The 25,189-nt window shown below is 49.1% G+C and overlaps 1 non-coding gene across 1 annotated transcript; it reads right to left on the reverse strand.

Moving 5' to 3' along the window:
- Window positions 1-24,353: 24,353 nt before the first annotated feature.
- On the reverse strand, window positions 24,354-24,426 carry trnai-uau (transfer RNA isoleucine (anticodon UAU)). The gene has a single exon. It is a non-coding gene; the product is annotated as a tRNA-Ile (tRNA).
- Window positions 24,427-25,189: the final 763 nt, after the last annotated feature.

The raw sequence follows: 25,189 nt of genomic DNA on the forward strand, positions 1-25,189 counted from the left end.
CTTTCCATCATTCCCCACTTTGAGACCTTCTGGTCTCACTCAGAGGGAGAAACCAGTAAGTGCAGACCTCCTGTGGGCCAATGATAACATTGCAGACCCCAACATGGGCCAGGTGAATTTCGAGGTCTAATGCTTCAAGGGTTCTTCCCCTGATCCTGGAGTCCCTGGGCCAAAAACCTGTCCCCATATAGCCAGAACAGGGAAATAAAAAAAAACCATGGACCTCCATAATCTAAGGTCCACGCATACCACGGAAGTGGCTTTGGCATCTTCTTTCGAATACACTTCCTGCACCATATCAGATGCCGAATTGTAGTAGTAGAGTGGTGCACCGCCGTTAGTGGAGCGGGAGCGTCCGGGGGTTGTTGGAAGAACCAAGAGTTGCCATGTCGTAATGCGCACTAAAACAGACATAATAAAAGGTAAGGCACAACAAAACTAAAAGCGATGATGAGTAGTACAATGCCTACAATAATTCCACCCTTAGCAAACCAAGCCCCACATGCCCACAGTATATTATTTAGCCAGTCAAAACGTTGGGAATTCAGAACAGATCCAAACGTGGTGCCAACCTCAAGCCCACTGGTGTTTCCACAGAGGCCTTCAAAGTGGCCTACTGGCTCAGAACCATTACGTCTAAGACATTCAAAGCTCAAGCCTTCACGAATATCAAAGATTGCCATGGGGAACGTATAATTAGTCTTACTGGTGGACCATGGAGTCCTATGGCCGCACCAATGTTGGAGGTGCTGCCGTTCTATAGGGTCTTGCTTTTAAAATGCAGAGGCTTGGAGAAGGAGGCACCAGATGGGACACTGGCGCTGCCTGTAAGTTGATGAATCATTTGGGTTAATGGGTTGGTTGGCTTGTTGCACTTGCCATTGAGCACAGGTGGTGGGAGTTATAAGGCATGGGGACAACATAATATGACGGATTTGCCTTGGTGCGTAGGAAACAGTCCTGTCTGGTCATCAGCATAGCTGTATAATTTGCTCGTCGATTCCAGTGATTATTACGGGCATGCATCCATGTCAGGGAGGCAAACTTTACACTCCTTACATTCCTGTGTCTCCCAACCTGTCTAACACCAGCATCATTAGGCAAGGTCAGCCACATTAATAGTTTCCAAGTCTGCTGACGAGTATCGTACGAGTAAGAGTATACATTGGGGAGGGAAGCTTCAGGGGCCTCCCCGGCCTCAGCACCAGGAGAAGGACTACCTGCCACAGACTCATCCACAGCCTCATTGCAGCTCGTCCTTAAATTATCAGCGTCTTCAGGGACCTCGTCAACCCCTCACTCACAATCCCGCTGGGGAATATTAGTTTCCTGCGTGTCCTGCTCGTGTTCAGCCTCCTCAGTCTCAGCCACACTTACCTCCAAATCAGAGTCAGTGTGTATCTGTGGGAGAGCTTTACTGCAGTGATTAAATTGGTTTGGACGGCGGTAGATGATGCCTTAGTTACCACAAAAGGTCCTTCCCTTCTTGGCTCATTCCACTACCTCCAGAAGACTCATACATACACCCGGTCCCCGGGCTTGATAAGTCCTTCTTTGCTGTCAGGTGCCTTTTTTTTGTTTCTCCTGCGCGTGGATAGACTCATGTATTGTGGTTAGCTGCTGCATATACTGCTTAAGTTCTAGGGTTAGTTGTTCCAGACTGGGCCATTCATATGGGTCCCTCCACTTGGGCACCGTTATGGGCCTGCCTGTAAGCATCTTGTGCAGTGTTAATTTTGTCATGTGGTTAGTCTGCTTGCTCTAACCCATTAATGCTAATGGCAGCGCATCGCCCCAATTAAGCTTAGTACTTGCGCAGATTTTATTTATCTTAGCTTTTAGAGTCCTGTTAATTCTTTCTACCATGCCCTATGACTGAGGATGGTACACACATCCGAACCTCTGTTTGATCCTTGAAGCCTGTCGAACCAAATGAGATACTTTTTTGTATAAATGCAGGCCCATTGTCTGAACTGATTTCAGACGGTATGCCAAACCTTGAGATAACTTCATTCCTCAGAAATTTTACTACTGTTCCTGCTCCCAAATCTTTGGATGGAGTTGCTTCCACCCATCTGCTGAACCTGTCAATCACCAATAACATGAACTTTTTCCCTCTCACTTTCTTTATCATATCAAAGTAATCAACCACTCAGTGCTTAAACGGCCCTTCAGGTAATGGTATGTGCCCTATAGGGGTCGTTATTCCCTTTCTGATGTTGTACTGGGCACATATCGCACATTGCGATAGCATATAGTCAACTGAAGCTGCAAGTAGGGCGAACAGAACCCATCCCGTTTTATTTTTTCTCATTATTTCTCCTCTCGCACAGTGATCTAGTCCATGCGCTTCTGAAATAAGAATTGTCAACAAAGGGGTGGGTGCCACCCATAGACTGTCCTCTGTGCTCAACTGACCCTCTTGATTCTGCCTGGCTCCGCTTTGCTTCTATAATGTTTGCTCTGCTAGGGTGGCTGTACTTTGAATTTCAATGATGTCCTCTATTGTTGGCTCTGGGTCTATCTGCATCCGGGGTGCAATGACAGCTGAAAAACACCCTAAAGCTACCCTAGCCGCCTCATCTGCTGCCTGATTACCCTTTATCACCATATCACTGCCTTTCCTGTGTGCCCGGCACTTAATAACAGCCACTGCCTTTGGCTTCATCACAGCATTTGTCATTTCTATAATTTGTTGACAATGTTGTATGAGTTCCCCATCGATTTTCTTGAAACCTCTCTGCTTCCACGCTGCCCCAAATAGGTGACACACCCCATGGCCATAGGCCGAAACCATGTAGATGTCAGCCTTCTTACCCTCCATTAGCTCACATGCCGTTGTTAATGCCTTAATCTCAGCCGTTTGGGCTGAGCAGGGCTGTGGGCAGGTCTCCACCAGTCATTGTCTTGAACTGGGACTGGTCATGCATCACAACTGAAAATCCTGCATGATTTCCATCATAATCCCCAAAACAGAAACCATCCCACAAACAAAATTTCTTTGTTTTGATCAGGCAATGGCTCAGATTGTATATCAGCCCTCAATTTAGCAAATGTGGTTACCTCCCTTACATAGTCATGGGGTGCTCCTTCATACTTTAGTGGGACGTAGCCTGCTATATTCTTTGTAGTGGATCTCTGTATAGTTATGTCTGAGAAAGTTAGCTACATTTAATATGGTAGAATCCTGGCAGGTGTCTGTACAAATTGTCCTTTCTTTCCCATTTCTGCTACCTTACGGTGTGTGTGCGCAATATAACAGGATAGCCCATTGTTACGGAAGATGCCTTCTCGTATGCATAATATGCAGCTGCAAATCCTTGGTAACACGATGGATATCCTTGAGAAACTTCATCCAATCGAGTGCTAATAGTAAGCAATAGGCTGTTTGGATTTCCCTACCCCTGCCTCCAGCATAAGCACTGCAGTGGCATACCCTTACCGCCTGTTTCACACGTAGAGGTGGGCAGGCCTGTCATAATCAGGCAGGGCAAATGCTGAAGCTGACTGCAGGGACTGTTTAAGGGTGTTGAAGGCCGTCGCAGCCTCCTCAATCCATTGCAGGGCACTCCTCAAGCATGAGTGTCCAGCTTCCTTCATTATTTTCCTTAGGGGTGCTTAAATTCAGCATACTCCTCAATCCTGTCTGAACTAAACCCTGTCATTCCCAAGAATGTCACCATTTGCCCTGCTGTCCCGAGTCTCTGGGCTTGATTAATTGCCTCAATCTGATTCGGTGCAATCATCTTAGTCCCTTTAGAGATCAGCCGGCCCAAGTATTCAACACATTGTTCACAACACTGTAGTTTCTTCCTGGGCACCTTACGACCCCCTTTGCTCGTTCTTCCTCCTCGTTTACCTTCGTTTCACTTCCACTCCCTCCCTGACGTGCCTTCCTATTACTCTCCAGGAACTCCTCATACTCTTTTTGCTCCCTCCATCTTTGCAATGTATTAATTTCTTGTCTTAATTCTTGCTCTTCATGCTATATAGCTTCCATTTCTTCCTGCCTTCTCCTTCTGTCTTTCTCTCTTTTTTTCCGTTCAAGGCATTCTGCTCTTTTTCACCTCTTTCCCATTCTAATTCTCCCTCTATTTCCACTGTTCCCCTTATTATGTGACATTGTTTCTGATTTTCATTGTCTGCATAGGGAGCGGGTTTATCCAGCCCCTCTAAACTTGGATATAGGGAGGATTTCTCTTCTGGTTTTTCAACTTCTGTAATCCGATTAACCTGTTCTCTGGCACCTTTCTGGTCAGAACTGGTGCCTGATAAGCTTTTCTCAACTCATCCCCCTCTCTCCTAAAAAAATTAAATATTTCCATCTTCTTTCCCCTTTTTGTACTCGTTTTCTCAGATTTTTCTGTTGGTCTGTAGTTCTTAATTAACCCCTCCATTTCTTCGCATATGCTAACGTTGAAGGTGCCCTCTTTTGGCCATTTAGTCATTACCTTCTCAGTTCTTTTTGCCCATTTCTCAGGAAGTTCTACGATGTCGTCTTTTGACACTGGGGACTTTTTAGTCAGTATTTCAATTGCAGTCTCTTAATTCATGGCTAAAGTCACGTCAGCCCAACTGTCAAAATGTCCTTGTCTTTACAGAGCTCTGTAAACTGATACTACTTCTAAGGCTGTGACTGTTCCCTGTTACTTTATTCCAGCCAATTACGAACAATCTGCTGTCTTTTAATTTTAAAACAGGCTCAAGAATACTTTCACTACAGCCCTCTTTACTTTACTTGATTTGCCCATGCAGACCCCTGCTTTCTCCAGGGCAATATCCACAGAACTCTCTGCTCTGCCGGTTCAGCTCCTCTCTCCCTACGAGGCAGTCGACAACAGGGACTTATTTACACCAGTTCTGCCCGTTCAGCCCCTCACTCCCTACGAGGCGGTATCCACAGAACTCTCTGCCCTGCCCGTTCAGCCCCTCGCTTCCGACAAGGCGGTATCCACAGTGACTTACTTACACCACATGGAATTTTATTTCAACCAATCCTTTTCGTTTCCCACTCATTTCTCCCTTGCCCACTGAGCAGTTTTCTTGAACAGTCCTCCACATCTCCTTCAACTTTAAAATACCAACCGCTGTTTGGATCTTTGGGCCAGAGGCACTCTTCGGCTGTTTCTCCGCACTTCCGAGTCACCGAGGAACCCCCAAGCTGACAGAATATAGTCCGAATTAGAAGCAAAAATGATTACTTTTTGTTTTGTTTTGGGTGCATCCTTATCCTGCCAGTCTCAGGAGTGTCCCCACCAGACCAGGAAGCGCCCTGTTGCTGCCGCCATTCTTCCGGTAGGTCTCTTCACGACCCTGCTTGTTGCGCCAAATTTGTAGTGGAGAACCTACCAGTAGACGCAGAGAATTCTTCAAGACGTTAATCTTTTATTTGCAAACAAAATCTATGACAATCAGAAAGTGCTTTCCCGATCACCCCCGATTCTTCGGCCTTGTTATCCTTCATACATTTTCAGTTATCATGCTCTTTCTCAGTTGCCAGAATGCCCAATGGTGTCAGTCTGGGTTATCTTTCTCCACTTAGGCAGTAAGTCAATGCTGCCAGTTTATGTTGTCTTTCTGTTACAGCCACTGTGGCTGTTTCTTCTTCAAACTGAGATAATGATTATTTATTACTATATCTGCCATAATTGTCTGTTCTACTCCAAACTTAATCTATAAGATTGTAATTATTCATGACTACACCTGCCACAACGGCCCTTTGCCCCGGGTTGACCCCATTACATCATGCTAGCCCTTACTTCTAAGTTTCATGCTTTAATCAACCTAATTAAGCTGCCATTAATAGCGAGCCTACTTATACTACCATTGGTCTACACTCCCTTCACCTGTTCAAGCACCTCATTCTATTAAGGTACAGCATTTGATTGATTATTGCAACATTCCATAATTCAGTACATCATCCTACTGATCACTGTAAGATTTAACCCTTCTTCTGACCCTATATTCTTATTTTCTATCAGGCAGCAGAGAGCGAGGGAGGGAGAGCAAGTGAGGGAGGTAGCGAGGGTCGGGTAGGGATTGAGGGAACGAGGGACAGTTAGGGATGGAGGGACGGGGAGGAAACGAGGGAGAGAGGGACGGAGAGGGAGAAAGGGATGGGAAAGGAGCAAGGGAGCGAGGGACAGTTAGGGAGGGAGCAAAGGGCATAGAGCGCGGGAAGGAGGGTGGGAATGAGAGACAGGGTGAGTGGTAGTGAGGGGCAGGGAGGGAGAGATTTACCGAGAGGGAGCGAGCGAGCAAGGAACGGGGAGGCAGTGAGGAAGCGAGTGAGTGAGGGACAGAGCAAGGGAGCGAGAGATGGGGAGAGGGACACAGAGGGAGAGAGGGATGGAACAAGGGAGCGAGGAACACAGCGAGTGAGCGAGGGACAGAGTGCGGGAGTGAAGGACAGGGAGGGAGCGAGGAAGCGAGTGAGAGAGCAAGGGTAACACCGAGGGAGCAAGGGACAGGGGGGGTAGTGAGGGATGGGGAGTGAGAGAATGAGGTAGAAAGGGATGAGGATAGAGCGAGGGACTGTGAGGGAAAAGGGATGCAGGGAATGGGGAAGGAGTAAGTAAGAGCGTGCAAGGGACTGGCACTGAACAAGGGAAGGGAGGGAGTGAGGGACAGGGAAGGAGTGAGGGATTGAGGATGTGAGGGATGGGAAAGGAGCGAGGGGCAGGGAGCTAGAGAGGGATGGGGAGCAAGGGACGGGAAGGGAGGGGTCAACTGGGAGAGAGTGATGGAGAAGGGACAAGGTAGCTACAGGGAAGGAGCAAGGTGGAGGGAGCGAGGGACAGGTGCGAGGGGCAGGGAGGGAGCGAAGGATGATGTGGAGATGAGGGAGCGAGGGACAGAGCAAGGAAATGAATGACAGGGACGGAGGGAGGGAGCAAGGAACGGGGAGGGAGGGAGCCAGCTTTGGAGAAGGAGGGAGAGAGGAAGGGAGGGGTCGAGAGACAGGATGGGAGGTAGTGAGGGATGGCATGGGAGTGAGGGGCAGAGAGGGAGAGGGCTATAGGGAGTGAGGGAGGGAGTAGGAATGAGAGGAGCAACAGGGAGGGAGCAAGTGGGAGGGATTGAGGGAAGGGTTGGAAGTGAGGGAGAGAGGGAGGGGGAGCGAGGGATAGAGGGATGGCGAGAGTGAGGGAAGATGAGGGGGCGAGGGACAGGGAGGGAGTGAGTGAGTGAGGGATGGAGAGGGAGCGACTAAGTCAGGAACGGAGCAAGTGTGCGAGAGACGGAGTGTGGGAATGAGGGAGCAAGGGACAGGTAGGAATCGATGGACAGTGATTGAGTGAGGTAGTGAAGAATGGGGAGGGAGGCAGTGAGGGAAGGGAAGGGAAGGAGAAAGGGACGGGGTGGGAGGGAGTGATGGATTGGGAGGGATCAAGTCGGTGAGGAATGGAATGAGGGAACAAAGGACAAAGTGAAGGAGGGAGTGAGGGACAGGGAGGGATAGAGCAAGGGACAGAGAGGGAGGGAGGGTGGGAACCAGTCACAGGGTGGGTAGTAGCGAGGGATGGGGAGGGAGTGAGTGGGCGAGGGATGCAGTGACGGACCAAAGGACAAGGACAGAGGGAGGGAGTGAGGAACAGGGAGGGAGGGAGTCAGGGTCGGAGAGGGAGGGAGGGAACGAGAGACAGGGTGGGTGGCAGTCAGGGGTGAGGTAGGAGTGAGTGGGCGAGGGATGCAGTGAGGGACCAAAGGATGGGTTCAAGGGACTAGGAGCGAGTGAGGGGGTGAGGGAGAGAGTGATGGGGATGGAATGAGGGACCGGAAGGGAACGAGTGAGCAGGGGACAGAGTGAGGGAGGAAAGAACAGGGAGGGCGGGAGAAAGGGATGGGAATTTAAGGGTCAAGGGACATAGAGTGAGGAAGAAGGGTGTGGGCAGGGAGGGAGCGTGGGACGGAGAATGGGAGGGGTTGAGGGAATGAGGGTGGATATGGAGGGAGCGCTTGATGGATCGGGAACCTGGTAGCAAGAGACGGGGAGGGGATGAGGGATTTGGAGCGAGGGATGGGAGCGAGTGAGGGAATGGGAGTGAGCAAGGGATTGGGAAGGAGTGAGGAGCAGGGAGCAAGGAATGGGCAAGGAGAGGGCGACAGGGAGTGAATGACAGAGAGGGAGCAAGGGACCGATAGGGTGTGAGTGGGGGAGAGAGAGAAAGGGTCGGGGTGGGAGTGAGGGACAGGGAGGGAGTGAGGAAGCGAAGGACAGCGAAGGAGCGAGGAATGGGGAGGGAAAGAGGGATGGGGAGGCAGCGAGTGAGCAAGGCACAGAGCAAGAAGCAAAGGACGGAGAGGGTGGTAGAAAGGAACGTGGAGGGAGGGAGTGAGTGATGGAAATGGAGGGAGAGAGGGATGGAGAGTGAGGGAAGGAGGGAACAAGGGACAGAGAGGGAGGGAGTGACGGACATATAGGGAGCAAGGGAGAGAGTGAGGAAAGGGAAGGTTGGGAGCAAGGCACTGAGAGGGAACAAGGGATGGAGTGAGCGAGGCGGAAGTGAGGGAGAGGGAGCTAGGGATGGGAGCGAGCAAGGGTTGGAGAGGGATCAAGGGAGTGAGGGATGGGGAGGAAGTGAGGAAACGAGGGGCAGGGAAGGAGCGAGAGAATAGGGAGAGAGAGATGATGGGTAGTGAGGGACAGGGAGGGCGTCGGTGACAGGGAGTGAGTGAGGGAGAGGGAATGAGGGAGCGACAGGGACAGAGTGGGCGGAGGGAGGGATGGGAGGGACAGAGGGACAGCGAGTGACCAAGGGTTGGGGAGGGACTGAGGGATGCAGCAAGGGCCAGGGAGGGTGATGGACGGGGAGGAATGGAGACTGATTGAGGGATGAGTGGGAAGGATGGGGAGGGAGCGAGGGATTGAGTGGGAGCGAGAGAACAAGGGACACAGTGACTGCGAGAGAATGGAGCAAGGGACAGAGGGAGGGACAGGAAGGGAGGGAGGGAATGAGGGACAGGGAGGGAGTCAGTGAGCGAGGGGCAGCAGGAGAGAAGTGCAGGGAGGGCGGGGAGTAAATGAGCAAAATGCGGAGAAAGAGGGAGTGAGGAATGGAGAAGGAGAGGAGGGAATGATGGACAGGGAGGGAGGTAGCAAAGGGTGGGTAGACAACGAGTGAGCGGGGGAATGGGAGAGAGCGAGGAAGCAAGTGAGCAAGGGATGGAGTGAGAGCGTGAGGGGCTTGGGGATGGAGAGGGAGGGAGCGAGGGATAGGGAGAGAGGGAGCAAGTGTCAGGGAGTGAGGGAGCAAGTGACGGGTAGGGAGCAAGGAACGGTGAGGGAGTGAGGGATAGGAGCGGAGCCAGGTTGCGAGTGACAGGAAGGGAGGAATGGAGAGGTGGAATGAGGGATGGGTAGGGAGCAAGGGATGGCGAGGCAGCAAAGTATAAAGGGACCAGGAGGGAGCGAGGGAGTGCGGAACTGGGGGGGAAGTATGAGATGGACTGAGTGAGCAAGGGATGGGGATAGGGGGAGAGAACAAGGGACAGGGAGAGAGAGAGAGCAAGGGACAGGGAGGGAGGGAGCAAGGGAGGGAGTGAGTGAGTCAGTGATGGAGTGAGGGAGAAAAGTATAGTGAGGGAGGCAGCAAGGGACAGGGAGGGAGGGAGAAAGGAATGGGGATGGTGGGAGTGACGGGTAGAGAGAGAGGGAGGGAGGGATCGAGGGATGGGGAGGGAACAAGGGAGGGAGTGGACAGGGAGTGAGGTAGAGGGAACAAGGAACTGGAGTGAGTGAAGGAGTGGGAGCGAGCAAGGGACGGGGAGAGAGTAAGGGACAGGGATGGAGCGAGGGATGATGGAGAGTGGGATGGGGAGGGAGGGAGCGATAGAGAGTGGGCGAGGGAGAGGGAAAGAGGAAGTGACAGGAAGGGAGCAAGCTGGAGGGAACAAGGCACAGGGACGGAGTGAGAGATGGAGCGAAGGACAGGGAGTGAGTGAGGGACGGTTAGAGGGGGACAGGGAGGGAGTGATGGACAGGGAGGTATGGACAGGGTGGGAGCGAGGGATGGGTTGAGGGCGAGGGAGCGAGGGATTAGGAGGGAGTGAGTGAGTGAGGGAAAGGGAGGGAGGGAGCGAGGGACTGGGAGGGAGGGAACAAGAGACAGGGAGGGAGGGAGTGAGGGATGACAAGAGAGCGAGGGATGGGGAGAGACGAGGTATGGGGTGGGAGGTAAGTAGTGAGGGGGAGGGAGGGAGTGAGGGAACGAGTGAATGAGGGTCAGAGTGAGGGACAGGGAGGGAGGGCAGGGAGGGAATGAGCGAAGTACAGAAATGGAGCGAGTGAGGGATGGAGACGGAGTGGGGGAAAGAGTGAGGGATGGGGAGGCAGGGAACAAGGGACAGAGACAGAGAAAGGAAGGCAGTGAGGGAGCAAGGGACAGGGAGTGAGCAAGGGAGCAAGGGATTGGGAGGGGGGGACCAAGAGATGGGAGGGATGGAGTGGGTGCGAGGGGTGGGGAGTGCGGGAGCAGGGAGGGAGCGAGGTAGAGGCAGCAAGAGAGTGGGAGCAGGCAAGGGATGGGGAGGTATCGAGGGAATGAAGGAAGTGGAGGGAGCGAGTGACTGAGACGGAACAAGGGATGGAGGGAGTGGGGCTGGAGTGAGGTAGAGAGAGCGAGGGACAGGATCAAGTGAGGGAATGGGAGCGAGCAAGGAATGCGGCGGGATCGAGGAAGTGATGGACAGGGAAGCGAGTGATGAGGAGAGAGAGAGAGACAGGGAGAGAGCAAGAGATGGGGAGAGACTGAGAGACAGAGCGAGGGGTGGGGAGGGAGTTATGGATGGGGTGGGAGGGAAGTAGAGTGATTGAGGGACGGGTGGGAGGGATGGGGAGGGAGGAAGAGATAGATTGGGAGTGAGGGAGCGAGGAACTTGTAGGGAGCGAGTGAACGAGCAAAGGAGCGAGTGAGCGTGAGGTGCAGTGAGCGACGGGGAAGGATGGAGCGAGGGACAGCAAGGGAGAGAGGGACAGGGAGGGACTGAGGGATGGGGGAGTCTAGAGTAATTGGGAGTGAGTGAAGGAGCAAGAGACGAAATGTGGAAGTGAGAAATGGGGAGAGAAGGACAGGGAGAGGGCCAGGGAGGGTCAGGTAGAGAGCGAGTTGCAGGGAGATAGACAGTGTTGGATGGACAGGAAGGGAGCAAGGGACAGGGACAACGAGGGAGTGAGGGACAGCGACAAGGAGGGAGTGAGGGACAGGGTCAGGGAGTGGGGCAGCCAGGGACGGGGGTGGGGAGAGCAAGAGAGTGAGTTTCGAGGAGGGAGTGTGGGACAAAGAGGGAGCATGCGACTGGGAGGGAGTGCGGTAGCGAGGGGCGGGGATGGTGTGAGGGACTGGGAGAGAGTGAGTATTGGAGAGAGAGGAATGGAACAAGGGATGGGGGTGGTGTGAAGGAGGGACGGGGAGCGGGACAGGAGGTAGGGATGGAGTGAGAGATGGCAAGGGAGTGAGTGAGCAAGGAATGGGGAGGAGTGAGGGATGGAGTGAGGGACGGGGTAGCGATGGACAGATGGGTAGGAATCGAGGGACTGGGAGGGTGAAAGGGATGGCGAGTGAGTGAGGGATGGCAACGAAGCGAGGGATGGCGATGGAGGGGGGGGCAAGGGACTGAGGGAGGGCGAGGGTGCAAGGTACAGCAAGGGAGCGAGGGACAGGATGGGCGCGAGGGCCAGGGAAGGAGCAACAGGGAGGGAGAGATGGAGTAAGTGACAGGGAGGGACGAAGGGAAAGAGACAGAGACAGGGAGGGAGGGAGCAGCAGGGCGGAAGGGAGGGAGAGAGCAAGAGGGAGGGAGAGAGAGAGGGATTGGGGTAGGGGCAGGGTCTGGAGAATGGGGAAAGGGCTCAGGGAACCAGATACAGGACTGGGGGCGATGGAGACGGGGAGCAGAGAGAGAGAGAGAGAGAGAGAGAGACAGTGAGAGAGAGAGAGAGAGAGGATGGGAGAGAGAGAGAGAGAGAGAGAGACAGAGAGAGAGAGAAGGAAACAGAGGCAGAGTGAGAGGTAAGAGTGAGGGGGGAGGAGAAAGATAAAGGGTGCAGGGGGGATGCAGAGAAAGGCGGCGGGGTGGGGACGGAGAGAGAGAAAAAGTGTGACAGGAAATCAGGGAGAGATCGGGTCAGAGGGAAGAATACAGTGTGGAAGATGGGGTTCACACAGGCAGAGGGTGAGAGATGTGGGTGTGGACATTTGAGGACGAGGAAGAGAGAGAGACAGGATTCCAGGAGAGGGAGGGAGTGGTTTGGAGACGGTGGGTGGAAAGAGAGAAGGAAGGGAATGCAGAGAGGGATGGGGAGTAGGGGGTTATTGGAGAAATGTGGTTCAGAGACGGAGAGAGCGAGTGAAGAAGGACAGGAGAGGGAGAGAAAGAGACAGAGATATACCAGAGGTGAATGCAAGGACAGAGTGACTTAAACCCAACTCCTGAGCTCAGTCCCGAAATCTTCCCATTCCCTTGGGGCCGAGTCTGTCTCTCCAACTGAGCTTCTTCAACACAAAGACAAACAGCAAGATAGTTTGTTGTGCTGCTTGGCACTTTTTAATTAACGTTAATAAAATATTGAAGTTATGGATGCAGTCAGTGGAATGGTGCCTTTTCTCTTTGGCCTGTGAGTTGAGAGAAACATTGACATGTTTCCCTGTAACCCCCTGTGGGATAAGGTTGGATAAACCAGCACTACCCTCAGTCTGTTACCATAGCGACAGGCTGCTTCATTGCTGAAACATTGAACTGAAATGAGAAAATCCTGGATGGATTGATTAATGAGTGAATTTGATTGATTGATGAATTTGGGTAAAGGGATATTTCAGCACATTCTTCAGCTGCTGCCTGAACTTAGTCTGGGTCACGGCATAAATCGCGGTGTTTGTGCAGCAACTGAGGAGCTGCAGCATGAAGCCTGATTCCTGCACAAACCAATCTAGATGCATAGATTTATACCCAATCCACAGCATCCGATACCAGATAGAAAACACCATTAACATCGAACATAAAAAGATGAAATTGGCCGAGATAACAAACAGTAAAATGATGGATTTTTTTGGATTTTTCATTTCTGTGTCACACTGACCGTCCCCACTGGTGTGAGCCCGGAGTCTCCTGCGGGCTCTGCTGGTCACTAAAATGTGTCTGACGGTGAAAACATTGAGCAGCAGAATCAGGAGAAATGGAAGAGTCGTGGTTAGAATGTGGTGGAGGAACTCAATTGTGAGCCAGACACGAAAGGATTGAGAATCGACTGTTATCTCACAAAACCAGGAGGCATTCTGCAGCGAATAACGAGCTGTGAGCATAAAATACCAGAAAATGTTCTTTAAGCAGCTCAGCACAGTCACTGTTCCCGGAACCACAGCCGCCGTTTTCTCACTGCAATATTTACTTTTCAGCTTCTGGCAACAAATCGCCACAAATCGATCAAAGTTGAAAGTGACGGTGAACCAGACAGAACAGTCAGTGGCTGCATAAAGCAGGACGGCGTGGATATTACGGGGATGGACAACAGGAAATAAAACTTTTCCCAATAAACAATGGGAATGTATCTCAATATCAGGTCGAGGATAATGACCAGTAGATCTGCCACTGCCATGGCCCCCAGGTAACGTCTTACACATGGAGACAATCCACAATCTTTATAAAGCAGGATGTAGATCATCACTACGTTAACTGTGAGGAAGGAAATCAAATAAATTATACATCAGCCTGGAGACAAATTTAACAATTTGATTGAGGGCCCATTGACATTTCAAATGTTTCACTGATTTATTGAAAAAAACGAAGCTGAAGTAACAAACATCAATGTCTAAATACTTTTTAAAAGAAATGTAACATATCAAACAAGAAGAATTCTCACACCAAACACACAAATAAACATTTATAAGAACAGAAGCTTTCTAGAAAATTCTCACACACTCGATCACTCGAGATTCAGGCACACGTCACTTCTTCACAGTTGCTAATACGAAGGGTAAAGACTTGCCTTCCTGAAGAAGTCTCTCCCAGTACCCTGAACAAAAATGGAGTTTGGAAATTTCTGTCTTTCAGTCTAATTTGCGGCAAATTTTCAGACCAGCCAGTGGTGAGGAGACGCGAGAATATTATATGTTGCTTTCTAACATGTCATGGTTTCAGGAGGAGGGTACTCCCACGTTCGAGGTGGGAAATAGGGATCTAAAATACTGTCTTTTGGGGCTGGAACATATAATCTTTTGTCTTCTCAGGTATTCAGTAATAATATCTATTTAAGAATCTTCATAGTGCAGAGTTTCTTTCCCTGACGTTGCAATCTACAGATAATAGCCATTTAAGCTGGAAATCATGGTCAATCAATTAAAGATGTCAATAGTTTATCTCAATGGCACAGCACATGCACTCAACATCCTGTAGTTGAGGAAAGTACCTCGTATTTGTTCAACACTGAAAAAATCTTCCGTGTGTAATTCAGTAAAGTTAATCAGAATTTGATAAATCTAAACTCAGTTGATAGATGGTGAGCAAAATGTGACTCAAAATCTGGGCATGACTTTGGTCTTGTATAATGGGTAGCGCCAAAGCCTCTGTGCCAGATCTCTGCATTCAGTTCCCTTCCCTGAACCTGTGGTAATGTCACCACCTCTAGACCAAATGTTCTGGATTCCAGTACTGCCAATTGCAGAGGTGTGTCACAGCATGTCAGAACAGGGTGATGAGCAAACTTTCAGAACAATAATATTGCAGAATCAGGGAGTATTGCAGTGCAGAGATAATGGGAACTGCAGATGCTGGAGAATCCAAGATAATAAAGTGCGAAGCTGGATGAGCACAGCAAGCCAAGCAGCATCTCAGGAGCACAAAAGCTGACGTTTTAGGCCTAGACCCTGATGAAGGGTCTAAGCCCGAAACGTCAGCTTTTGTGCTCCTGAGATGCTGCTTGGCCTGCTGTGCTCATCCAAATTCACACTTGATTATCTAGTATTGCAGTGCAGTTGTAATATTCCTACCTCTGGGCATAAAGGTCGAGATTCAAATCCCACAGAGCTGATACATCATATGTCTGAACAATACAGTTAGCAAAGAACAAAAACAAAGAAACCGACAGCACAGGAACAGGCCCTTCGGCCCTCCAAGCCTGCGCTGATCAAGATCCTCTGTCTAACCTGTTATCTATTTTCTAACGGTCTGTGTCCATTTGCTCCCTGCCCATCCATGTACTTGTCCAAATATATCTTAAAAGACACTAACATGTCTGCATCTACAACCTCCACTGGCAGTGTGTTCCAGGCGCCCACCACCCTCTGTGTAAAGAACTTTCCACGCATATCTCCCTTAAACTTTCATCCTCTCACTCTGAAATCATGACCCCTAGAAATTGAATCCCCCACTCTGGGAAAAAGCTTTTTGCTATCCACCCTGTCTATACCCCTCATGATTTTGTAGACCTCAATCAGGTCCCCCCTCAATCTCTGTCTTTCTAATGAAAATAATCCTAATCTCTCCAACCTCTCTTCGTTTCTAGCACCCTCCACACCAGGCAACATCCTGGTGAACCTCATCTGCACCCTCTCCAAAGCCTTTTGGTAATGTGGCGACCAGACCCGTACACAGTACTCCAAATGTGGCCGAACCAAAGTCCTTCCCATACAACTGCAACATGACCTGCCAACTCTTGTACTCAATACCCTGCCCAATGAAGGAAATAATGCCATATGCCTTCTTCACCATGCTATTGACCTGCGTTGTCACCTTCAGGGAACAATGGACCTGAACACCCAGATCTCTCTGTTCATCAATTTTCCCCAGGACATTTCCATTTTCTGTATAGTTCGACCTTGAATTTGATCCTCCAAAATGCATCACCTCGCATTTGCCCGGATTGAACTCCATCTGCCATTTATCTGCCCAACTGTCCAGTCTATCCATATTCTGCTGTAATTTCTGACAGTCCCCTTCACTATCAGCTACTCCACCAATCTCAGTGTCATCAGCAAACTGGCTGATCAGACCACCTACACCTTCCTCCAAATCATTTACATATATCACAAACAACAGTGGTCCCAGCACAGATCCCTGTGGAACAGTACTGGTCACAGGTTTCCAATTTGAGAAACTCCCTTCCACTACAACTCTCTGTCTCCTGTTGCCTAGCCAGTTTTTTTATCCATCTAGCTAGCACACCCTAGACCCCATGTGACTTCACGTTCTGCATCAGCCTGCCATGGGGAACCTTATCAAACACCTGACTGAAGTCCATGTATATGACATCTATAGCTTCATCAAACAACTTTGTCATGTCCTCAAAGAATTCTATTAAGTTGGTAAGACATGACCTTCCCTGTACAAAACCATGTTGCTGATCACTGATAAGCCCTTTTTCTTCCAAATGGGAATAGATCCTATCCCTCAGTATCTTCTCCAGTAGCTTCCCTACCACTGACATCATGCTCACCGGTCGATAATGACCTGGATTATCCTTGCTGCCCTTTTTTAAACAAGGGTCAACATTAGCAAGTCTCCAGTCCTCCGGGACCTCACCCACGTCTAAGGACACAGCAAAGATATCTGTAAGGGTCCCGGCTATTTCCTCTCTTGCTTCCCTCAGCCACCTGAGATAGATCCAATCCGGGCCTGGGGACTTGTCCACCTTAATGTCTTTTAGGATACCTAACACTTCCTCCTTCCTTATGTCAACTTGACCTAGACTAAGCAAACATCTATCCCTAACCTCAACATCCGTCATGACCCTCTCCTTGGTGAATACCGATGCAAAGTACTTCTTAAGAATGTCACCCATTTTCTCAGACTCAGCACATATCTATCCTTCTTTATCCTGAAGTGGGCCAATCCTTTCTCTAGTTATCCTCTTGCTCTTTATATATGAATAAAAGGCTTTGGGATTTTCCTTAACCATGTTTGCCAGCAATATCTCATGTCCTCTCTTAGCCCTCTTAATACTTTTTTTTTCAGATTCGCTCTACATTTCACATATTATTGCAAAGCGTCATCTGTCTTCAGTAGCCTAGACCTCATGTATGTTTCCTTTTCTGCTCTTGGCTAGTCTCACAATTTCACCTGTCATCCATGGCTCCCTAATCTTGCCTTTTCTATTCCTCATTTTCACAGGAACATGTCTCTCCTGCACACTAATCAACCTCTCCTTAAAAGCCTCCCACATATCAAATATGGATTTACCTACAAACAGTTTCTCCCAATCTACATTCCTCAGATCCTGCCGAATCTTGTCATAGTCGGCCTCCCCCCAGTTTAGTACTGTTCCTTTAGGACCACTCCCATCCTTGTCCATGAGTATTGTCAAACTTACGGAATTGTGGTCGTTATTTCCAAAGTAGTCCCTACTGTAATATTAACCACCTGGCCGTGTTCATTCCCCAGCACCAGGTCCAGTGTGGCCCTTTCCCGAGGTGGACTACATAGATACTGCTCTAGAAAACCCTCCTGGACACACCTTACAAATTCTGCTCCGTCTTGACCCCTAACCCTGAGTGAATCCCAGTCAATGTTGGGAAAATTAAAATCTCCCATCACCATGGAGCTGGAGCTGCATGAACTACGGAAAATTAAAATCTCCCATCCCAATGAAGCTGGAGCTGGATGAACTACGGATCATTCGGGAGGCAGAGCGGGTAATTGAGAGGAGCTACCGGGAGTTGGTCACTCCTAAGGCTCAGGACAAGGATAGATGTGTTACAGTTAGCGGGAGGAAAGGGGACAGACAGACAGTGCAGAAATCCCCTGTGGGCATTCCCCTCAGCAATAAGTATACCGTTTTGGATACTGCGGGGGGGGATGACCTACCAGAGGAAAGCCAGAGTAGTCAGTTCTCTGGCACTGAGCCTGACACTGTGGCAAAGAAGGGAAGGTGGCAGAAGAGAAAAGTACTCGTGGTAGGGGACTCGATAGTTTGGGGAATTGACAGGAGATTTTGTGGTCAGGATCAGGATTCCCAGAAGGTATGTTGCCTCCCTGGTGCCAGGGCCCGGGACGTCTCCGATCGGTGTATAAGGTTCTAAAAGGGGAGGGCGAACAGCCAGAAATCATGTTACATATTGGCACTAATGATATAGCCAGAAAGAGGATTGAGGATATAAAAAGTGATTTCAGGGAGTCAGGATGGAAACTGCAAAGCAGGACAAACAGAGTAGTGTTCTCTAGTTTACTATCGGTGCCACGAGATAGCGAGGAGAGGAACAGGGAGCGGGCGCAGCTTAACACGTGGCTACGCAGCTGGTGTAGGAGGGAGGGCTTCAGATATGTAGATAATTGGGATGCCTTCTGGGGAAGGTGGGTCCTGTACAAGAAGGACGGTTTGTATCTGAACTGGAAGGGGACCAATGTCCTGGGTGGAAGGTTTGCTCAAGTAGTTCGAGAGGGTTTAAACTAGTATGGCAGGGGGGTGGGAACCTGAGCTGTATACCGGAGGTGAGAGTTGATGCAGGTGAGGCAGTATCAAGAGGTAGACCAGCTAGTGGGAAGGATTTTCCTGGGAAGGAACCAAGGGATCAGTTAAAGTGTGTTTGCTTTAACGCAAGGAGTATCAGGAATAAAAGTGATGAACTTAGAGCATGGAACAGTACCTGGTGCTATGATGTTGTGGCCATAACAGAGACATGGGTTTCTCATGGGCAGGAATGGTTGCTGGATGTTCCAGGGTTTAGAACATTTAAAAAGAATAGGGAGGGGGGAAAAGAGGAGGGGGTGTAGCACTACTAATCAGAGAGGGTATCACAGCTACAGAAGTTTCCATTGTCGAGGAAGATCTGCCTACTGAGTCGGTCTGGGTGGAAATTAGGAACAGCAAGGGAGTAGTCACCTCGTTAGGGGTTTACTACAGCCCCCCCCGCCAATAGTAGCAGGGAGATTGAAGAAAGCATCGGTCGGCAGATTTTAGAAAAGTGTGGACGCAGTAGGGTTGTTGTAATGGGTGACTTTAACTTTCGTAATATTGACTGGAACCTCCTTCGAGCAGAAGATTTGAATGGAACTGTTTTTGTAAAGTGTGTTCAGGAGGGTTTCCTAACACAGTACGTTGACAGGCCGACGAGGGGAGAGGCCATTCTAGACTTGGTGCTCGGAAACGAGCCGGGGCAGGTATCAGATCTTGTGGTGGGAGAGCATTTTGGTGATAGTGACCATAACTGCCTCACATTCTACATAGCTATGGAGAAGGAGAGGATTAGGCAAAATGGGAGGATATTTAATTGGGGAAGAGGAAACTATGACGCGATTAGACATGAGTTAGGAAGCATGGACTGGGAGCAATTGTTCCATGGTAAGGGCACTATAGACATGTGGACACTGTTTAAGGAACAGTTATTGCAAGTGATGAGCAAATATGTCCCTCTGAGACAGGCAAGAAGGGCTAAGATAAAGGAACCATGGATGACGAGAGCGCTGGAGCTTCTTGTGAAAAGGAAGAAGGCAGCTTACATAAGATGGAGGAAGCTAGGTTCAAGTTCAGCTAGAGAGGATTACACGCAGGTGAGGAAGGAGCTCAAAAATGGTCTGAGGAGAGCCAGGAGGGAGCACGAGAAAGGCTTGGCAGAACGAATTAGGGAAAACACAAAGGCATTTTACACTTATGTGAGGAATAAGAGAATGGTCAAAGAAAGAGTAGGGCCGATCAGGGATAGCATAGGGAACTTGTGTGTGGAATCTGAGGAGGTAGGGGAAGCCCTAAATGAGTTTTGTTTGCTTCTGTCTTTACGAAAGAAATGAACTTTGTATTGAATGAAACCTTTAAAGAACAGGTGTGCATGCTGGAATGGATAGAGATAGAGGAAGCTAATGTGCTGAAAATTTTGTCAAACATTAAGATTGACAAGTCGCCAGGCCCAGACCAGATTTGTCCCTGGCTGCTTTGGGAAGTGAGAAATGCAATTGCGTCGCCACTTGCGAGGATCTTTGCATCCTCGCTCTCCACTGGAGTCGTACCCGAGGACTGGAGAGTGGCAAATGTATTTCCTCTCTTCAAGAAAGGAAATAGGGAAATCTCCGGCAATTACAGACCAGTAAGTCTCACGTCTGTCGTCTGCAAGATGTTAGAAAGGATTCTGAGGGATAGGATTTATGACCATTTGGAAGAGCATGGCTTGATCAAATGCAGTCAACACGGCTTTGTGAGGGGCAGGTCATGCCTCACAAACCTTATCGAATTCTTTGAGGATGTGACTAGAAAAGTTGATGAGGGTCGAGCTATGGATGTGGTGTATATGGACTTCAGTAAGGCATTTGAGAAAGCTCCCCATGGTAGGCTCATTCAGAAGGTCAGGAGGAATGGGATGCAGGGGAACTTAGCAGTCTGGATACAGAATTGGCTGGCCAACAGAAGACAGGGCTCTGTCCTTGAGCCTCTACTGTTTGTAATTTTTATTAATGACTTGGATGAGGGGATTGAAGGATGGGTCAGCAAGTTTGCAGACGACACAAAGGTTGGAGGTGTCGTTGACAGTATAGAGGGCTGTTGTAGGCTGCATCGGGACATTGACAGGATGCAGAGATGGGCTGAGAGGTGGCAGATGGAGTTCAACCTGGATAAATGCGAGGTGATGCATTTTGGAAGGTCGAATTTGAAAGCTGAGTATAGGATTAAGGATAGGATTCTTGGCAGTGTGGAGGAACAGAGGGATCTTGGTGTGCAGAAACATAGATCCCTTAAAATGGCCACCCAAGTGGACAGGGTTGTTCAGAAAGCATATAGTGTTTTGACTTTCATTAACAGGGGAATTGAGTTTAAGAGTCGTGAGATCTTGTTGCGGCCCTATAAAACTTTGGTTAGACTGCACTTGGAATACTGCGTCCAGTTCTGGTCGCCCTATTATAGGAAAGATGTGGATGCTTTGGAGAGGGTTCAGAGGAGGTTTACTAGGATGCTGCCTGGACTGGAGGGCTTATCTTCTGAAGAGAGGTTGACTGAGCTCGGACTTTTTTCATTGGAGAAAAGGAGGAGGAGAGGGGACCTAATTGAGGTATACAAGATAATGAGAGGCATAGATAGAGTTGATAGCCAGAGACTATTTCCCAGGGCAGAAATGGCTAACACGAGGGGTCATAGTTTTAAGCTGGTTGGAGGAAAGTATAGAGGGGATGTCAGAGGCGGGTTCTTTACACAGAGAGTTGTGAGAGCATGGAATGCGTTGCCAGCAGCAGTTGTGGAAGCAAGGTCAGTGGGGTCATTTTAGAGACTGCTGGACATGCATCTGGTCACAGAAATTTGAGGGTGCATACATGAGGATCAATGGTCGGCACAACATCGTGGGCTGAAGGGCCTGTTCTGTGCAGTACTGTTCTATGTTCTATGATACACTGGCCAAGCTTACAGAGGGGAGGTGACATACTTATGAAGGTCTTCTGCTTTCTCTGTTGTCTGCCCTAAACTGAACTGTAAAACCTCTTATCTGAGATGGGAATAAACTGAGGAAGTTGAAGCACATCAAGTGCAGCTTTTTTTTTCATTTCTGCCAGTAATTCCCCATGCCGTTTCAGATGTGAATGATTAGAGGATCAGCAGTGTGAGAGAGCATGGGAAGGCACAATGGTTCCGTGGTTAGCACTGCTGCCTCACAGTGCCACAGATCCTGCTTCAATTCTGCCCTCGGGAGATTGTCTGTGTGGAGTTTGCAAATTCTTCCGGCTTCCGGTAGTTGTTCTCGTTTCCTCCCACGGTCCAGCGATGTGCAGGTTCGGTGGGCTGGCCGGGCTAAATTCCCTGTAGCGTTTGGCGATGCGTGGGTTATGGGAGGAATGGGGTTGAGTGGGATGCTTTGAGGTGCAGTGTGGACTTGTTGGGATGCAGGGCCTGTTTCCACGTTGTAGGGGTTCTGTGAGCATTATGGTGCACACACCACCATTAGGGAGATATATCACTGAGAAATACAAGTGGTTTTGGGACACTGTGGCTTGACGGGCTGAATGGCCATGGATTGATAACATCACTCTCCGTGTCTCTGTGAGGGAGCGGGTGGGGGAGAAACAATGGCTCATTATTAACCCTCCCTTCCACGTTGTACTGTCTGCAGCTCCGCAACTCAGGGCCGTTGGGGACGTCCATCAGTGAGTGAGTGTTTCACTCAGGTTCTGTTAATCTGGGACTGTTGGTGTCAGACATTAACACCTGCTCTGGATGCAGCAAATGAAAAGGCTCCCGCATTGCCAAGGTGTTATTTGCAGGGTTGTTGTGTGCAGACAAATTCTGAACACCAAACAAGCTGCACAGAAAGATCTCATTTTAAGTTGTTGAAGGGACTAATCGCCAGCTTTGTTCTCTCTCTTTCGCAGCAGCTCTCCAAGCTTCTGTCCATCTCTGATAAATGTCATTACGACAGAAGTTCAAATTGTCATTTATTATTTGCTGCACAAACCTGATTCCACAGCTCTGCTCCATCCCTCTTCCAGTGCTTGAAAGGGAGCGATAGAGCATATACCATCTTCCAGCACTACCTGCCCATGGAGGGAAATGATTTAATGCATCAGCCAATGGGGAGAACCATGTCCCAGCGGAAGGGACAAATAGAACCGTCCCAGGAACAGGGGGACAGAACGAGAAGATGTTCTTTGCGGTTTTCACTGCCTGAAGCAATGGGAATAATTGTCCAATTAACATGTTCAGATATGTTATTACACACCTCTGCAGCAGCAAGAACTTAAACTCTGGTCGCCAACATCTGAGGTAGGGGCACTACCACTGCCGGAGTGGCATCTGATTTCTTGTTAAGTGGGACTTCATCAGACTGGGTCATTGGCCTCATTGTCTGACTGTCACTTCAGCTAGATGTCGTCAGTGCAAGAAGTTGCAGGTTTGCATCCTGTGTGAGGCTTTATTGCCTTTGACATGTGTTTCATGTTTAATGTTTGGGAGAACATGGAGGCGGCTCTTTATGAAATCAATTTCAGATTATGATCGAAAATGTCTTTGCTGTGAATATATTACATGCATCCACTTCACCTGAGGAAGGAGCCACACTCTGAAAGCTCCTGATTTCAGACAAACCTGTTGGTCTGTGACTTGTGACTTTATATCACATTCGGAGGAAAATAAATCAAGGTTTAAACCATGTCTGCTCACAGTAAGCTGGCTTCCTCATTGGTGATGATAAGCGCTATGTAAATGCAATTATGTCTCTCTCAACTGTCCATAAATGAAAGTATCTGATTACTGACCTTAGTCAATTGAAAGAAATTCTTGCTATCAGTTTAATCAAACTACCAAACTCCATCACCACCCACCCCCAACACTATAAACGGCTCCAAAGTTGCCAGCTGGTCGGTGGAAATGTGGAAAGGAAACAAAACAGTGAACCCAGTCTCCAGCTTCCTAAATCTTTCATCACACTTTGTGATTCAGACTCAAGGGAAAGCAAAGGATGAACTTTCTGATTGAGCAGAATAAGGCAATGCACCTTTCCCTTCTTTAAGGCACGGGGACATTGACTCTGATGCTCTCGGTGTCATTAGCTGATCTGAGACATCAAAATAGTCAGAATTCAACGTAAAGATCAGGAATACAAGTAGAATCTCGGCTCTGGCAGGATCAGATACTTGGGAACAGACAAGAAGTGGAAAGGCTCGAAGGGAGGTGGCCCTGGGTTCAGGAGAGCTGGCTTCTTGTGACATGGATGTCTCTGCAGTGGGTGGAATAAGACTCTTTATGTGTCTCCACTATGAATGTCCTGACTTTGTTTTGGAAAAGTAAAACTGGCAAACGACAATTGCTATTCTTGTGAAATCACAATCTTACTCTGAAATTTCATTGCCCATCCCTCATTACTCCACAGATAGCGGTGATGAGCCACTTTCATGAGCTTCTTGGCATGTAGGTAGAGCCCGTTTGCCATTAGGGCAGAAATTCCAGGATTTAGACCCAAGTACACTGAAGAAACAATGGTGTGTTTCCAACTCAGAGAGGTGAGATGCTTGGCGGGTGGGGGCGGGTGGTGGCGTGTGGGTGGTAATTTTCCTTTGTATGTGCTGTCATTGTCCTTTTAGACGGAAGGAAACTCTCACTGGGCTGATTCTGGCCGATTCAGAGTGAGTGTTCTCTTTGTAACCAGGAACCTGTCTACAGCAACAAAAGGGAGCATTCGGCGGCTGCCCCGGATTTGTGCTCCTCCCCCGTTGTTCATCTGCCACTCTGCAGTTTATACTGCTTCACCTCGCTCTTCTGGCCAAACATCACTCACATCAGCTGCTTCCCGCCATTCCAAATGGTCTGCCTCAATCACAAGGAGGGGCAAACAGGAACATGGAATTTCAGGGACGTTTCTGGCCTGTGGAGGAAATGATACAGTCATATTTTCAGCTAACCTTTTCAGGGGATCTTTCGATCTTGGATGCAGAAGATGGAGAATAATTACCAAAGGCCCCTGTGAGACTTGAACTCACGACCCCTGGTTTATAAGACCAGTGCTCGAACCACTGAGCTATGGAGCCAGAAACGCAGATGCAGCAAGAGATTCTCATGTATTAGTAATGACAAAGTATTAGATAACTGGAGATGATTATAATCAAGACGTAACAAAACCAAAACACAGCAGAGGGGCATCACATGCAGAAGGACGGAAGAATACAAAGCTGAATCAGATAGTGTCCTGAGTGACGTAAACAGATCTTTCCTGCTAGTCCAGTGATTACAATTCAGTGCCGTCACTGTCTTAGCCTGTTAATAGTCATCATTTACAGTAACAAATACGAAGTATTGACTGATCTTTAGAAGCAGAATTATGTCACTGGTCAGTCAAAATCGATTCACTCCATGTTACAGTTCCACATCAGCAATGCCAGCTGTAACTGCCGGATGTGCAATCACTTTAAAACAAGAACAGAGGGGAGGTCAGGAAAAGTGAAGGGCAATGGTAGTTTGTGAGAGGTGACTGGAGGCCAATTGCAGCCAGGTTCAATGTGGGTGCTGAAGACCAGTCTTCACTGTTTACCCTGGCATACAGATCGCATTGGATCAATCACACAAGGACCCTCCTTTCTGTGTTATCCTTTGCAGTTCGCAACTCGGGTTAGAGCCTCAAGGGGCTCGGAAACTTATAATTCGGCAACTAACTCAGGCCAGTGGTGCACAAACTAAGCTGTGTCGGCACACTATTTAAACGGGCCATCACTCATTGCAATGACCCAGAACTATGCAGAAAGAGGAAGAAAACCAATACAAAATCTTCGCTTTGAATGGATATCCCTGCAATTT

The sequence above is a fragment of the Stegostoma tigrinum genome, unplaced genomic scaffold, assembly GCF_030684315.1.
Source record: "Stegostoma tigrinum isolate sSteTig4 unplaced genomic scaffold, sSteTig4.hap1 scaffold_162, whole genome shotgun sequence".
NCBI classification, from domain to species: domain Eukaryota; kingdom Metazoa; phylum Chordata; class Chondrichthyes; order Orectolobiformes; family Stegostomatidae; genus Stegostoma; species Stegostoma tigrinum.